This window comes from Etheostoma spectabile, chromosome 2, assembly GCF_008692095.1.
Source record: "Etheostoma spectabile isolate EspeVRDwgs_2016 chromosome 2, UIUC_Espe_1.0, whole genome shotgun sequence".
NCBI classification, from domain to species: domain Eukaryota; kingdom Metazoa; phylum Chordata; class Actinopteri; order Perciformes; family Percidae; genus Etheostoma; species Etheostoma spectabile.
Window position 1 is genome coordinate 11,861,810 of NC_045734.1, and position 14,206 is coordinate 11,876,015.

Sequence of the window (14,206 nt, forward strand, 5' to 3'; positions counted from 1 at the left end):
AAATTGTCCGAAGTTTTGAAAACTGTCTTTGGGGGAAAAGTTCCCTGGGATCTCCTTAAACTGCAGCCATGTCCGTCGCGTTCTCAGTCGGACATCTAATTGACCTAACGCTAGCTCCATTAGGAACTGGTCTCATCATGATTGGTTGTACAGCGCAATATAGCACAGCCATAAATAAAGAAATAAAGGCCACCCCTTCTACCGTGCGAAGAATTGTTATTACAGTTTTAGTGGCTCAAATTACCTTAGGTGAAATGGCAATTATGCGACATGTATTTAATTGAGTGAGGCAATTGTTTAGACCTTATTATTAGGGTAATAAGTTACTCATTAAGTAAAAATGAGAACACAGGACTCAAGATCTGTCTGATATAGATTAGATGGATGATTGAGCATTATGGTTAGTTACTGTAATTTATTCAAAGCCCCCAAAAGAAAGGATTAAAGAGGGGGGTTTATGCATCTGAGAAGTAAAAACGGTTAAAATAGTCCACAATCAGGTGGTGATGTTATGAGCAGACACTCACACTAAAAGAAGAAGAACACAGGCAGCACCACAAGGCTGAGGAAGGCGTTTTAAGTTTTGAGAAGCACCAGCTGGACACGATTAGGCACAAAAAGGTGCGGGCGGCTAACGATGGCCTACAACATCCACGGAATTGTTTGTCTCGAAAGGTCACACCAAGCGTCATCATGTCAAGTGAGTCAGGACACCCTTGTATTATTCTTACATTTGTTCCATCCACGGCACATCCCGCCACGTACCTTGACTACTTAGTGTCGTGCTACTGGAATTCAATTCACAAATGTCAAATTATGCAGCACTTTGCGATGTAGTGTGGTGTGGCTTATATGATAACAAAATAGTCGCAATTGAGTTGCATTATATTATGTTGGAGAGTTACAGGAGAAAGGTATTTTAATCAGTCAGTAGATTGTCTTCAAGTATGGTAAAGAAGAGCACAGCGCAGCGATCGGTCTGGTCTGCCTCCTCTAAACAACATCTGTGGCAAGTTCACCCGGTCAAAAGGCAATATACATTGTTTTCCGACTACAGGAGTCGCATTGAACAGTACTCTCCACCACCCATGAACACCCCCCAAACTTAAATCTCAAGTCCCTTTAGAAAATCAGCAGATGTTATGCCAATGTGTGCCATAGTCCACGGCGGTAATGTGGGGATATAGCAGGCATTTCTCTCACCTGCGAGTAGATGGGCACTCCCACACCAAGGTGGGGGTTGAAGCTGCGGCAAGCAGGCAAAGACCCCAACAGGCCAACGAGGGAACACCAAAACAGAGACACCAAGGGTAGGAGAAACTGGCACTCACAAGTCTGAAAACAGAGAACATTAACAAAAAATGACTTACATACTACAAAAACATTATCTTATTTGCAACGATGCAGGTGCCCCGTGGGACAGGATCGGAGGAGAAAACAGTTGCAAATCATCAGAAAGGGTACTTGGGACATTTGAGCACCTAGAAAGCCCTATTTATCCTTAGAGAGTAACTTTCAGGGATTTGACCAAGTTTCTGTTCTGCATACAAGCAGAGACACGCGCACAAGTACCGGAGGTAACGCTGGTAAAACTTGCATAGACGTCTTGCTAAATGGTTGAAATCGGCAAAATTTTCCTCTTTAGCATTTAGTTGAGCTTAGCAACCATGGCAACCCTAAAACCAATGGCTTTGTCATCCACCTCAGCGGCCAACTGTCGTGCAAAAATAATCACAACTCGTATGCATAAAGTCTAGGCTTCAAAAACGGCAGTACAACAACAAAGGGGTGGCTCACAGATGCTTGTTCACATTTCGCTATGCGCTAAACATCAGTTCACAAATAGTGGTCTTTATGACGGTGAAAACACTGTTAAAATGGAAGGAATGGCCAGGATAAAAAAAAAATCTTAAACACAAACCTTGAGTAATCTAGCAGAACAAGGGAGAACAGGGAGACTCACATGTTCCAGCAGATCCTCTTCGTTGTTTTGGATGCAGGTATTGTACTTTGGACTAAAATGGCTGAGCAAGTGAAGCTCACCCACTGCGTCTCCATCTCGGAATCTAACGTCGAAGAGAGCAACAATCAACAGGAGCTGTCACATTACCAACACACAGTGTGATGTAGGGTTGGGCAGCATGAGGACATACAGTACACAAAAGAGACAATAGAAAGAGGGTATTCCCGTCATTTATACTGAGCTAGATATCCCCTTGTTTATCAGTGGTTGTAATTGCTGAAAATCGTGGCTAAGGTTTGTTTTATGAAAATATTGACTAAGAGGTCAGGGATGGCAACGGGATTACACTTTTTTTTTTTAAATTCACACTCAAGTAGTTGTTTTCCTGTACTGTTTTAAATATCATCTGCTTAATCTGAGAATCTGGATATAAGTTGTTTGCTTCCACCTTTTAGTAATGAAAACAACTAATTAATCTTTGTAACACATTGCCTATAATTTAGCCCAGACATATTCTCTTAAAAGTAACTACAATTTAAATAAATCAAGCTAAGGCAAGGCCTGCCTCCATAACATGAGAAATCAATGAGGGGGATCTACAGAAACATTTAGTGTGTGAGTGGAGGAAGAGTTGTGAAAGCGTAGCGATGTATATTTGAACGACGGGGAACATAACGGCTCTTTGAACCAGTGGACTGGCTGGGGACCCGTATGCACATCCACCACCCAGTCCCTGGGTGCGTTCAGGTCGGACACATGGTTTCACTGTATGTATTATCATAAAAACTCGTCCATTGTGAAATCCTCTCTGAGTCGGAGGGCGTGACCCCCTCCGTTGACTGGTGGACAGTGTAGAGGTACCAGTGCTGCGTTTCCCACAGCCACAGATGAGATAGACTGTACGCCAGCAGGCTCAGCACCGAGCCGATGCACGAGCTGTGGCATAGCGATTGCACACATGGTCTAAATGAAGACAGCTTGATTTGAGGCTGTGTTTACAAGAAGGAACTGTTCTCTGATGATAATAAAAAAAAGAAGTGAAGAATGCCGTTTGGCATTCACTCTGTGACGTCTAAAAATTATATTCCGCTGGTGTTAGGCACCACGGCATGTCTGTTAACTATTGTCAGGTAGTATGCAGTGTCAGAATATCTCAACATGAAAACTCTATTTAATCATATTACTGTGCGCATCTTGAGCAAATGTCCCAAACACAGAGGCGTTCACAACCTGCCGAAGAAGCAAAGATACACAGGTTAATGTTTAGCTAGCTAATGTTTGGAGTGCAAGTGCCGTATTATGTCAATGTCATATTGTCCATGTCATATTTTTATATAGCACATTTCCAAGGCCGGGCTACCAAAGTACTTTACAGTAAAAAAGCACAAAAAATAAAATGAAATGAAACGAAACAGATACAATAGAAGACACAGTAAATACAAATAATAAGAAAATGAATACAACATCATCAAGGCGACTCCCTGAGCAAACGCTATTCAAATAAAAAGTCTTCAGCAATGATTTTAAAAGTGGACAAGCTTCTATTATATCCGTTTACATAGCTAGTTGCTGTAACCGAACTGTTATCTAAGCTACAAATGGCACAAAGTAAGGTGTTGTTAGCTTGTTAAGGACGTTGCAGCTAATTAACTGTTTCATACAGCTAATAATAAAAAATGTACAACTAGGTTAGCATATTACTAACTTTTGCTAGCTTGCAAGGTACTTATCTAGTTACCGCCGGCTGCTTACGTATCGAGACATTCAATTAACGTAAAGATTTAATTGGTCGTGTTTACCTCATCGATGGACAAAACTTGTCAATATTAACGCTAACGTGGTGTTCTTTTGCTCGTGGATTTCAAGCAGGCCTCGCCCTCTTCTTCACGTTGATAGGTTTTCTTCTTCCTTGATTTTTGACGGTGGTTATGAGCACTAGCGCCACATGTGCTTGGAGTGGGGACAAGATGTCAAACCTTGTTCAAAAGAAATTTGAAAGAAGTAAGACAATCTGCCGGTACTTTACTACTATTACTACTCTACTACTACTACTACTACTACTATATACTACTACTAGGATCAGTATTGTCTTTGTGATACAATTTTAACAGTAATCAGTAAGTCCTGTTCAGCGCCCTATTTGATCAGTAATAGGGGTCTTATCTTAAAGCCTTGTTTATATTCTGTTTGGGAAAAAAAAGTGTGGTCACACAAGAAAGGGTCACTGGAGTAATATCAAGGTTTAGAATATAATGGGAATCATTTTAAAGTTAATATAAGTACATATAAGCAGTCCACAATGTACATGTAGTTGGATGATAATACATATAGTATTTCCCAGATGTGTTTTTCACAAATAAAACAAACACAGGCTGCTGTGATGTTTTGGCAGTGCTTTAGGGCAGTATTGCATTTGTGAAGAGACAAAAAAAGGCTTTGAATAAAAATCGTATGCAGAGATCAATAGGTAGATATGCCCACAGTGTGATATGATGGTAAAATACAATATTTGGCTAAAAAACACAATCTTCACTTTTTTATAAAAAAGACACATTCAATCCCTGTTGTGTACCAAATTAACCATCATTCACAGTTTTTAAAATCCAGCATACATCGAGCTAACACAAGTGCTGATTTGAGTTAGTCAATCAGACAAATGAGTAGTGCAAATTGATTTATGTTGTGCAGCATTATTATCCCAATGATTGTGCAGCATTATTATCACAAACAAATCATCTTTAGTAAGAGTCTCCTGTGCTATGGGTGGATGACCAAATGAGCCACCAGGCCCAGGAACCCCTAAGCCAGGGTTGCTGCGTGAAGTCACTGTTATGAACTTTGCATTCTTGTGCATAGTCGATCGGCACAGTCATTCATGTCAATAACAGAGCCCCAAAAGTCCTACTGAAAAACTGGAAGAAACAGCCTAACTCTCACTTTAAAGACGTCATAAGAAATAAGCAATCATAATATATTTTAAGTGATGTTATTTCCTTCATTTATTATAGGATAATAAGTACTCCAAAAGCAAGTGCAAAACAACAGCATTAAAGTTCTGTCTTTCTGGTCATAGATTTAATTTATTTGTGCCTTTGGTTTAAGATGCAGGTGAATGTCTTAGTTAATGTGCTGTTGGCATTAATCGTGTGTATGTGCGCTGTAAAATCCATATTGGTACAAGTATATTTAGTCATTGGCTTTTACTGTGCCAGTTACAGGGTCCACTGTCTCATATCCTGCCTATGCTGGTGCTGTTGTCGTTGAACTGGACTGTTGCATTCAGGATGGGAGGTGGCAGTAAATTAACACTACATGGCCCTGAGCTGCAGGGAGCCTCTTCCAGCTCCAGAACAGTCACATTGTTGGGTGCAGCTGTGCTGAGGATGTTGGCAGGAACAAAAAAGTGGTCACCTGCGGTCTCGGGTGGCCCAGGTACGTCCCAAATTGAAGCCATTATCCAAAACTTGCCCCTGAAAAGAAAAAAAAAAGAAAAAAATTACAAAACAACAAACCAATGCTTTAAAAACCTCAAGATATCTATTGTGGCCATGGTAGGGAATATTTGAAATGATCCATTATTAACTTTATGTTTTACACACATTTAGAGTAGGGCTATATTATTTCTAATATTCTTATATCTTTTTTAATATTCCTATTTGTTTTATCTAAAAATTGGAATGAAATCAGGCTGATATTTTCAATTATGATCATTGTGTTTTCCATCTAGTTAAACTCTAAACATGTGTCTTACCTGTCATTATTGTGTGGTAAAATGTTGAAAATGGATTTAGTTCTAACTAAATGTCTTGTAGGGGCAAATACCTTCCTCCATTTGGGCAGTTGGATGTAGGTGTCCTGGGGGAGGGGTGGAGATGCCACCAGGAATGATGAAGCTTCCCTCGTAGAAGGCTGGAAGGAGAGAGAGCAGCAGGCTGAGGTGGGTCTGTTGGTTTGGTTCACGAGAAGGCCCTGGCTGACCGCCTCATCGATACTGAGGCTGTACATGGTGCCAGCGGTTAGCAATCTTTCCCCAGAGTCAAAGTGGACACTAGGCCCTGTGCAGCAAAGAAACCAGACAGAAAGAGAAGAGAATCACACTGACATCCTAGCTGTTGGAAATGTAACGTTTTATTTCAAAATTCTTTTTAATTGAAATGTAAAATATATTGGTTGCAATTAAATCTGATTAAAACTAAACTGTTTTTAGGCTTGTAACAATCTAAAATTGAAACCTAGTGAAGCTGTGACACCTGTAGCCTATGTCAAAGCACACGTAACTTTAAGAGGTAGCTGGAACAAAAAAAATAACTTAATGTCGTTGATGTCTTTTCGTAGTTGATTCGGCCCTATTCTCCACCAGTATGTCCACCTGACTGCCAGCTTTACCAGTCACTTTGACAGTTATGGCTTGGGTCCTTTCAAAAATACCCCACAGCCACTAGAGGAGAAACCAGCAAGTTATATCAGAAAAAATCAGTTTGCTAACTTTTTTAGAAGCAATATTTATAATCTAAAAAAGTTATACTAGTGTAGATATACTACCAAAGTTGCAGTGCAGAGTAGACAATCAAACTATCTTAAAATAAAAAAAATATGAACAAATCTACAAAAAAGAGCTTAAGTTCTCTAATCTTACATGTTGTCTAAACACAGGAGGCCGTCCAAGAATGTGCTAATCTAAAATTGTACAATACTGACGGTTGCTGAAGACATATTTAGTACCAATAAAGTTTTTTGACTCCAGCGTATGTTCAGCTATCTGGGAATAAACGCCAACAAAAAACATTGCATGTAATATGATAAGAAAACACTAGACTCACCCCATCCACTGACACATAGGCTCTGTATGGACCCGTCAGAGGAGATACAGAGGAGTTGTGTGCTGGCAGTGTAACGGGCAGTGAAGTCCTGTAGAGCACATAAACCAAAGGCCTACAGGACAATAGGAAAGAGACACTCATAAACAAATAAAAACAATCATACAATTTAACAAAATATGCTGATGAACATGAAAACTTTACTCCATTAAATAGAAAAAAAGGATACCTGGTCAGTTCAATGAAGGTTGAGATACAGCTTTTGACGGGACCAGAAAAAAGACAGGTGTTTCTAAGGCATCTGTATCGTCTGGAGCTGTGGCGGCAGAGATTTGATTTTTAGTACTTCACGTTTTAAATCACGTGACAAAAAACTTATTGGTGAGTTCCTAGAAACACGGGTCCACTGAGTCCATACTTTTTCATCCCACAAGTCCATATGCATACTTTGGAGTTGTGGTGGTATTGGTCCTTGGTATCTTATGGTACTGTTTTGAAAGGATACAACGTTCTTTCAGGTGAAATATACTTACTGTACATAAGGTAAAAATATGAATGTAATACTTGTGGTTTTGCACATAATAACGCCTATACATTGGACAGGACAGCTGAAGTGATATTAAAAGCAAAACTAGTGGGCCAGCACGCTTACATTGAATCACCTCTCGAATAGCAAACGTACTTCTTGTGAGGTCGCTGCTTCCGTGAGGGGGCGTCGTAGTCAGTAGCTGTGTGGGCTGTGAGCTGTATGGCTGTGTTGGCACCTGATATATCAGGAGGCAATCAGAGGGGGAGTTCTTCTAAAGGCAATCAATTTTGCAACACACAAGAAGTGGTCTGCTGCAAGTCTGTTGAAGTGCAATACATTCCAGTATCCAAAGTTTGTTCTCCTATGACATGTACCTGGGAGGAACGAAATAAACTGAAATGTAGACAAAATGAAGCACACGTAGATTATAACAACTTAAACTAGTTAGAAAGTTATTTACCTCTGTTCAAGAGAGAGGTATTCGCAGATGTACATTCGTGACATACTAACCAAACAATTTGTTTTCACCATCAAAGCACCTTGTTTACATTTCCAGCATCAGTGATCAGCTTTCAGTGCATTACTGGTCTAAAGCTGTCATAGAAATCTGTAGACTCACAGGTTGACGTTGCGGCCCATGGCCAGCATCTCATTGAGGGACTTCGCCACTTTGGCGGATGACACGACAGAGTGACTGACCCCCAGTGGTCCAACCAGCCAGGTAAAATTCAGAGTTCACCTGTAACAAAGGGAAAACCTATGAGCGTCTGAGAGAAACATAAAGTGTGGTTCAAAAATCACAAACCGTTTGAGGGAAATACTTGCCAAAGGTCCATGAGGTTCAGCGTGTCTCTGTGCAGCAAAGGCAGCGGGTACATTTCCACCTAACAGCATCAAAACACAAAGATAAGCTCACATGCATTTGTGCAACTTCCTCATGACTTCTGACTAAGTCATGTGAGGAAAAACAGAAGCTGACCACTTATATTGCAACTACGGTAAAATGTCATCTTATGTCTGATCACAAGTTACCTTACAATACATAAACCAAACCTTAACCAGCAATCAAAATTTGCTATAACATTGCATGACTAGACACCTGACACTACATGGCCAAAGTCCACAGTGGCGTAGAGACCTGTATTGGAGCCACACTTGAGGTAGTTGACCCAGCGCCATCTGTGGTGAAAAGCACCACCTCCTTGCCCAGGTGAGACCGGAACAGTTTGCTCAGGTGGCGCATGTAGTTGTAGTCACAGGCAAAATAACTGATATTCATTCTCCACCTACCAAACACAGGCAACAGCACAAGGGGATGTTATTAACTTACTGAATAAAGTACTGTAATGATATGTAATGCACAACAGACACAGACCTGCAGAATCAGTCCAGGACTCACCTGACAGTGATGATAGGACCACCGTTCTGGAGAGGTAAGGCTTCCATCATCGCAGTAACTTCCCCATCCACTATCTACTGCTGCGATGTAGTCTGAAATACACAAAGTACAGTGTATTACTCACTGTATGTTGTATGCGGCATACAAGTGACTTATTTATTATTACCTACGCCCAAAGAGGTCATGGGTTTGGCTTGTTTGTGTATTGTTAGTAGTTAAAGTGTCCACTTTTAATAATTAATTGATATGAAAAGTAATACAATAATATCAAAATAATAATCTCTAATAATTTAATATTATATGAATAATTATACTATAATAAAATAACAGATAATAATGCGATACAATATAAACAACACTATAATATAAATAATAATAGATATAAATAATAATATTATACTGAGTGTTCAGTTATGGTGCAAATGTCTTTATGCGACGTATATGTGTTGTAGTGTGTATATGTTGTAGTGGTGTATTTGTGTTGCAGGGTGTGTAGTTGTGGTGTAGGGTGTGTGTATATGTGTTGTAGTGGTGTATTTGTGTTGCAGGGTGTGTAGTTGTGTGTAGAGTGTGTGTATATGTGTTGTAGTGTGTATTGTGTTGTAGTGTGTGTATTTGTGTTGTGGGTATATGCGTTGTGCCGAAATGTCTGGTATTTTTTTTGTGTTTTTAGCTAGCTTGCTAGCTAGCTGTATCAGCCTAAGACAATACAAATAAAGAGGAAAACTTTTTTAAGATTTCCAGACTGTTGAGAGGAGACACATAAGCCGATAATTTTTGCTCATTTTAAAATCAAAGTGATTTAAGGAGCAAATCTATACCTTCTAATACCTAGAAGGAAGGTTTCCCTTCTGCCATTCTGTTTGAATTAAAAAAAAACTTAGCTTGCAACAACAAAAAATTAACTATATTTCTAAAGTGCTATTATCAGGATATCAAATAAAAAAGAAAATCTTTATGCCAAGAGAGTAAGGTGAATCAAAAGGTGGACTGTTTAAGTCCCTGAGAGAAATCTTTTAGTTTTCTCACATTCAAATATAGATGTGATAGTGTGTTCATCCGTATCACCACAGAAGTAACAAGCATACTTCTGTTTGCATATTTGGCTACATTAACGGTTACAGGGTATATTTTATCAAGATTTTTTGGATTTGAACCAACTAACTTTTTTGTAATTCAGTATTACTAGGTAACACAACAGCTCTTTTCCAGTTAACACCAGGAAAATAAAGATCCCCCGTAGAATTCCCCTAGGAGTTATTCTTTTTCTAAATGAAAGATCTGACAGAATATGTTTATCGCACATTTCTTATCTAGCACATAACCCCATTTAAAATTAACTTATGTTTGTTACAATTTCAATCCAAAAGACAGGTGACCTTTAATCAGGGTGTAAATTCCATAATAGGGCTGGGAAGCCATGACGCAACAACAACAAAAATGTCATATGTTTAAAATAGCGCCAGAAATACTAAGTCAAAACTTTTGAACAATAACATTGTGAGGTAGGGTAGGGTATGCCTTGGAACAGGTTCACCTTCCTTCATCTCGTTTTTTCTTACTGAATTGAGGACCGCAGCACAATGTCTTTCTTGTTGAGAAGCCAGGCAGGCAGCCCCCCCTGAATACACACATAACAATGTAATGCAAGAAGGTTTTTGGAAAACTTTAAATGGAAGTTCAAGTTCAAATTAACTTCAAAGCTATACGCATTACAATTCCATGTTTTGAGATATCCCCTTTGTACACTTCAAAGGTGGCTTTAAAAACCTTCTAGTTGGTCCTATGAAAAACAATGACGTGGTTAAAATCCCGTCAGTTACAATAGATTCCAGTTCTCACACTAGAAAACAAACACCAAACTTCCATGTATACAGTAATCTGGTGGGAATATATGACTAGTTATATACTGATGGGTGGTCAGTCTTTAAATGCAATCACATTTTATAAATTGATCAGATGGTTGTTTGTATAATCTTGATCTCCAAAGTAACAACTAACTATAGCGTCAGATAAATGTGGTGTAAAAAAACAACAATATTCCTGAAATGTGTGTGAAATAAAAAAGCATAAAAGTAGCACTGAGATGAGAATACTCAAGAGTTAAAACGTTGCAATTCTTCTTTTTAAAATGTCTCTGAAACTCTATCAAAATCAAAATATGTACATATAATGACACACCGCACTACCATGTCCCACTCTGCACATATGTAGGGTCAGGCCGAAGGATCACCACTAAACCAATGTCTTGGGCCAGCTTAAGGAAATATCACATCTCTATCTCCACCAAAATGTGTACCGGCCTGGAGGACTCGTGGTGTTCCAGGGAATGTACTTCAACATAAAAAAAGTGTGAATATAATTCCAACACACACACTTAAGTTATTTTGGGTTGTGGTTAGCAATATACACATGATATCAGGATGGTTCTTTTATATAATATGCTTTACCGGAAGTCCCCGGGTACATGCTGTACATTTACACAACTGCATTCCTTTATACATTATTCTTTATATTATTCTTGTTTTTTTTATTGAAAAATATTACATTTAAAATTTAAATGGGATTTTTGTGAGGATCTTTACCAAACAAAAGATATTTTTATTTATTATCTGTACAATGGGATTGTAGGCCAGAACGTCTCTGCAGCACCGCAGTATCAAAATTCAGATTGGTTGACACATATTTGACCTTTACAAATATTGCGTTCCCTGTGATTTGGAATTTGCACTAGTCAATATTTTGCGATTTGGGTAAAAATTGCATTTAATTCTATATACCGTAGACAATAAGTCTCTCTACTGTATGTGTCTAATATATACATACATTTAAAAACAACTAATGAGATAAAACTATCAAAGATTTGCCATTTGTGAAATCTGAAATATCCAGGTGACACTTTAAATGTCTATGACATGCAAGATCTTCCTTGATTAGTTTTTTGTGTTGAAGTTAGTTGAAACAACAGCACAGTCCCAACAACATTCTGCAATTTAAACAACAAACCAATGTCTGGGTAAAGCTTAAAGAGAGCGTTACGGTACACTACGTCTGGATGGCATTCAGGCCTGCCATGTCATCTTGAGCAGTCGATCCTTCCAGTAGACTCTGGGGATCCGGCTGTAATGGATGCTTCCTGATATGTAACGAAACTCTTGCCCATCTCTCCGAAAGCAGTCGTTCTGGTAATCCACGCTGAAGAACGAGGCGCCCCAGCTGCAGACCCAATACCATAATATGGCTCATGAATGTTCATCATAAATCAGTTTATGTCGTTTACATGATGAGGTTAAAGTTTCATGGTTTTTATGTCCAGTGCTGACTTAAGGATGTGTCATTAGACATGGTAACCTGACCTTGACTGTACACTAAAGGTGTGATAACATACATTGAATATGTATTTAAATACAGCACTAAATATGTTAACCGCAGTCAACATATTTAAATATATTTTCGTGTGGAAAGTGTTTTAGTGATATAGTATATAAGACAGACAGACACACAATACTGACTTTATTTCTGGATTAAAAAACAAACATATTTGTTCTCACCACAAAAACTGATGTCTATGCCTTGGCACTATCAATAAGCATAATAACTCCCATTAAGATTGTTGTGTAGTGTAAGTCTGTAATCAAATATGACAGCAAGTTCCAGTATGTTTTGAAAAATCGACATGTTTTGATCAGTTTAATGTTATTGAATGAGGCTGCAGGTATAGCTCCTTTAATTCCGAGAAATGAGATATAAAACCTTTAAAAAACTCAGAGGGGACTTACTGTTTGTCCAAAACAGCAGCAGCAGCAGTATGCTTCCAAATCTGAGCAGAGACATGATTAGTCCTCACACGAAGCGTGCTGTCCGGTGTAAGAGCACCATTGAAATAAATGCACCTTTTCATGGAGGTGTAGGTTACTCAACCATCCACTACACTTCTTACTTCCGAGTACGCAGTGCTATTTTAAATGAGTGAGGCAGCATGAGATGCGGAAGTAAAATCACGTGATGCTGTACTTGCTATGGTGGTGTAAAAAACGCGTGTTGTAATCAGTAGGTGGCAGCAGTAGGCTCGTTCGAGATGAGCCAGGTGCCAGAATAGATCACTGGCGGTTAGGAAATAAGGAAAAGGTATATCTCATTCCCACTTTCCAAAGGTGACAGAGGTCAACTTAAGATTTTAAATGGAATTACCCTACAAACGAATTCTTAAGAATAAGATACAATTTTGATACAAATAACTGTGTTTTTTGTGAAAAGGAAATTGAGAATTAGAAACCGTTTTTTTCTTCTGTGTGAGTCAGTGCAACCCTTGGAAAAGATCTGCAGAGCTGGTTCCAGACACGGGGATTTGTGATACCTCTTCGACTGTGAGAATATTAAGTTCGGTGTTTTTGTTGAAGACAAGAAGGTAGACTTCGTTCTCAACAACTTGTTACTTTTAGGGAAACATTTATACATAAATGCAGATATTTAAGACCAAACCCCCTTGTGTCACTGGAAGAATGAGCTAAACCTTTTGTATAAATCTCTGAAAATGGTTAAGGTTGGAAAAGCCCTTGGTTGGTTTATCTACTTGAAACTTTTGATTTAATTTGAGATTAGCCCCCTTATTTATTTGTTGTCATTATTATTTTTTTCAATTTATTTTTTCTGTATATATAGCTTTATGTTTCGACTGTGTCGACCCGAGGCAAATGTTGTTTTTTGAAATTGGTTTGATTATTCTACTGCCTGTTTGTTTGTATATTTTATTTGAATTAAAAAAAAAAAAAAAAAAAAAAAAAATTGATCACTGGCAATCGGCGCCGTTGCATGCCGGTTGATTGGTGTCGACTTGATCCCGACTTGCTCTGACGTCATGCAACGTGGGCAACGGAAATCTCACGAGAGCAAGGCGGCCGCAGTTCTGAGACGCAGGCGGCGCAGTTGCTTTTCACGACTGCAAGAGCCAGGCGGAAACAGCGCATGCTTGGGAAAACGCAGGTCTTCAGCTGATTTAACACCTGATTGGTTTATTTGCTTTTATATAACTTTTAATTGTTTTGAATCGGAGGATTAATGCTATGTTCTGATTTAAAGATTATTCTCGCAGAAGACATGTTGTGGGCTGATAGTGACGTTTAGAAGTCAGGAGACTAAAATCTGAGCAGATCACTGATCATCACAGTGTTGTGTAATTAAAATCAGCAAGGTCGCATGTAAAGCACTTTGAGAGCCACTGTCATACTTAAAGGGGTTATAGAATGCAAAACCGATTTTACTTGTCATAGGTGAATAACGACAGTTCAGTGGGTAAATAGGACTACATAAAAGCTTTTAAATCCCATTGACATGCCTTTCCTCGTCAAACCCACATTTTGAAACTGCCGCTGAAAAGGACGGGAATCCCAAAAAAAGCCAAAAAGATGACGTCCGGATCTCAGAACCTGTAGCTTGTCACGCCCATGGACGTAATAAGGAGAACGGTCCACCAACGTTTACACACAGGCCACTGACCT

General features: G+C 38.9%; 2 long non-coding RNA genes and 1 pseudogene across 2 annotated transcripts in view; 1 reads left to right on the forward strand and 2 right to left on the reverse strand.

The window, feature by feature from the left end:
- The window catches only part of LOC116699834 (uncharacterized), a 16,737-nt gene extending 11,913 nt beyond the window's left edge, over positions 1–4,824 (forward strand). The window contains exon 3 of the long non-coding RNA XR_004334520.1: positions 4,677–4,824. This is a non-coding gene — a long non-coding RNA (uncharacterized LOC116699834). The remainder of the gene's footprint in view (positions 1–4,676) is intronic.
- On the reverse strand, positions 2,848–3,795 carry LOC116699815 (uncharacterized). The gene is made up of 3 exons (XR_004334512.1): positions 3,763–3,795; positions 3,148–3,193; positions 2,848–2,978 (listed from the first exon to the last, which is right to left on the reverse strand). It is a non-coding gene; the product is annotated as an uncharacterized LOC116699815 (long non-coding RNA).
- Positions 4,825–5,175: 351 nt separating the features above from the next.
- LOC116701634 (beta-galactosidase-like) lies at positions 5,176–12,603 on the reverse strand (annotated as a pseudogene).
- Between the last annotated feature and the right edge of the window lie 1,603 nt (positions 12,604–14,206).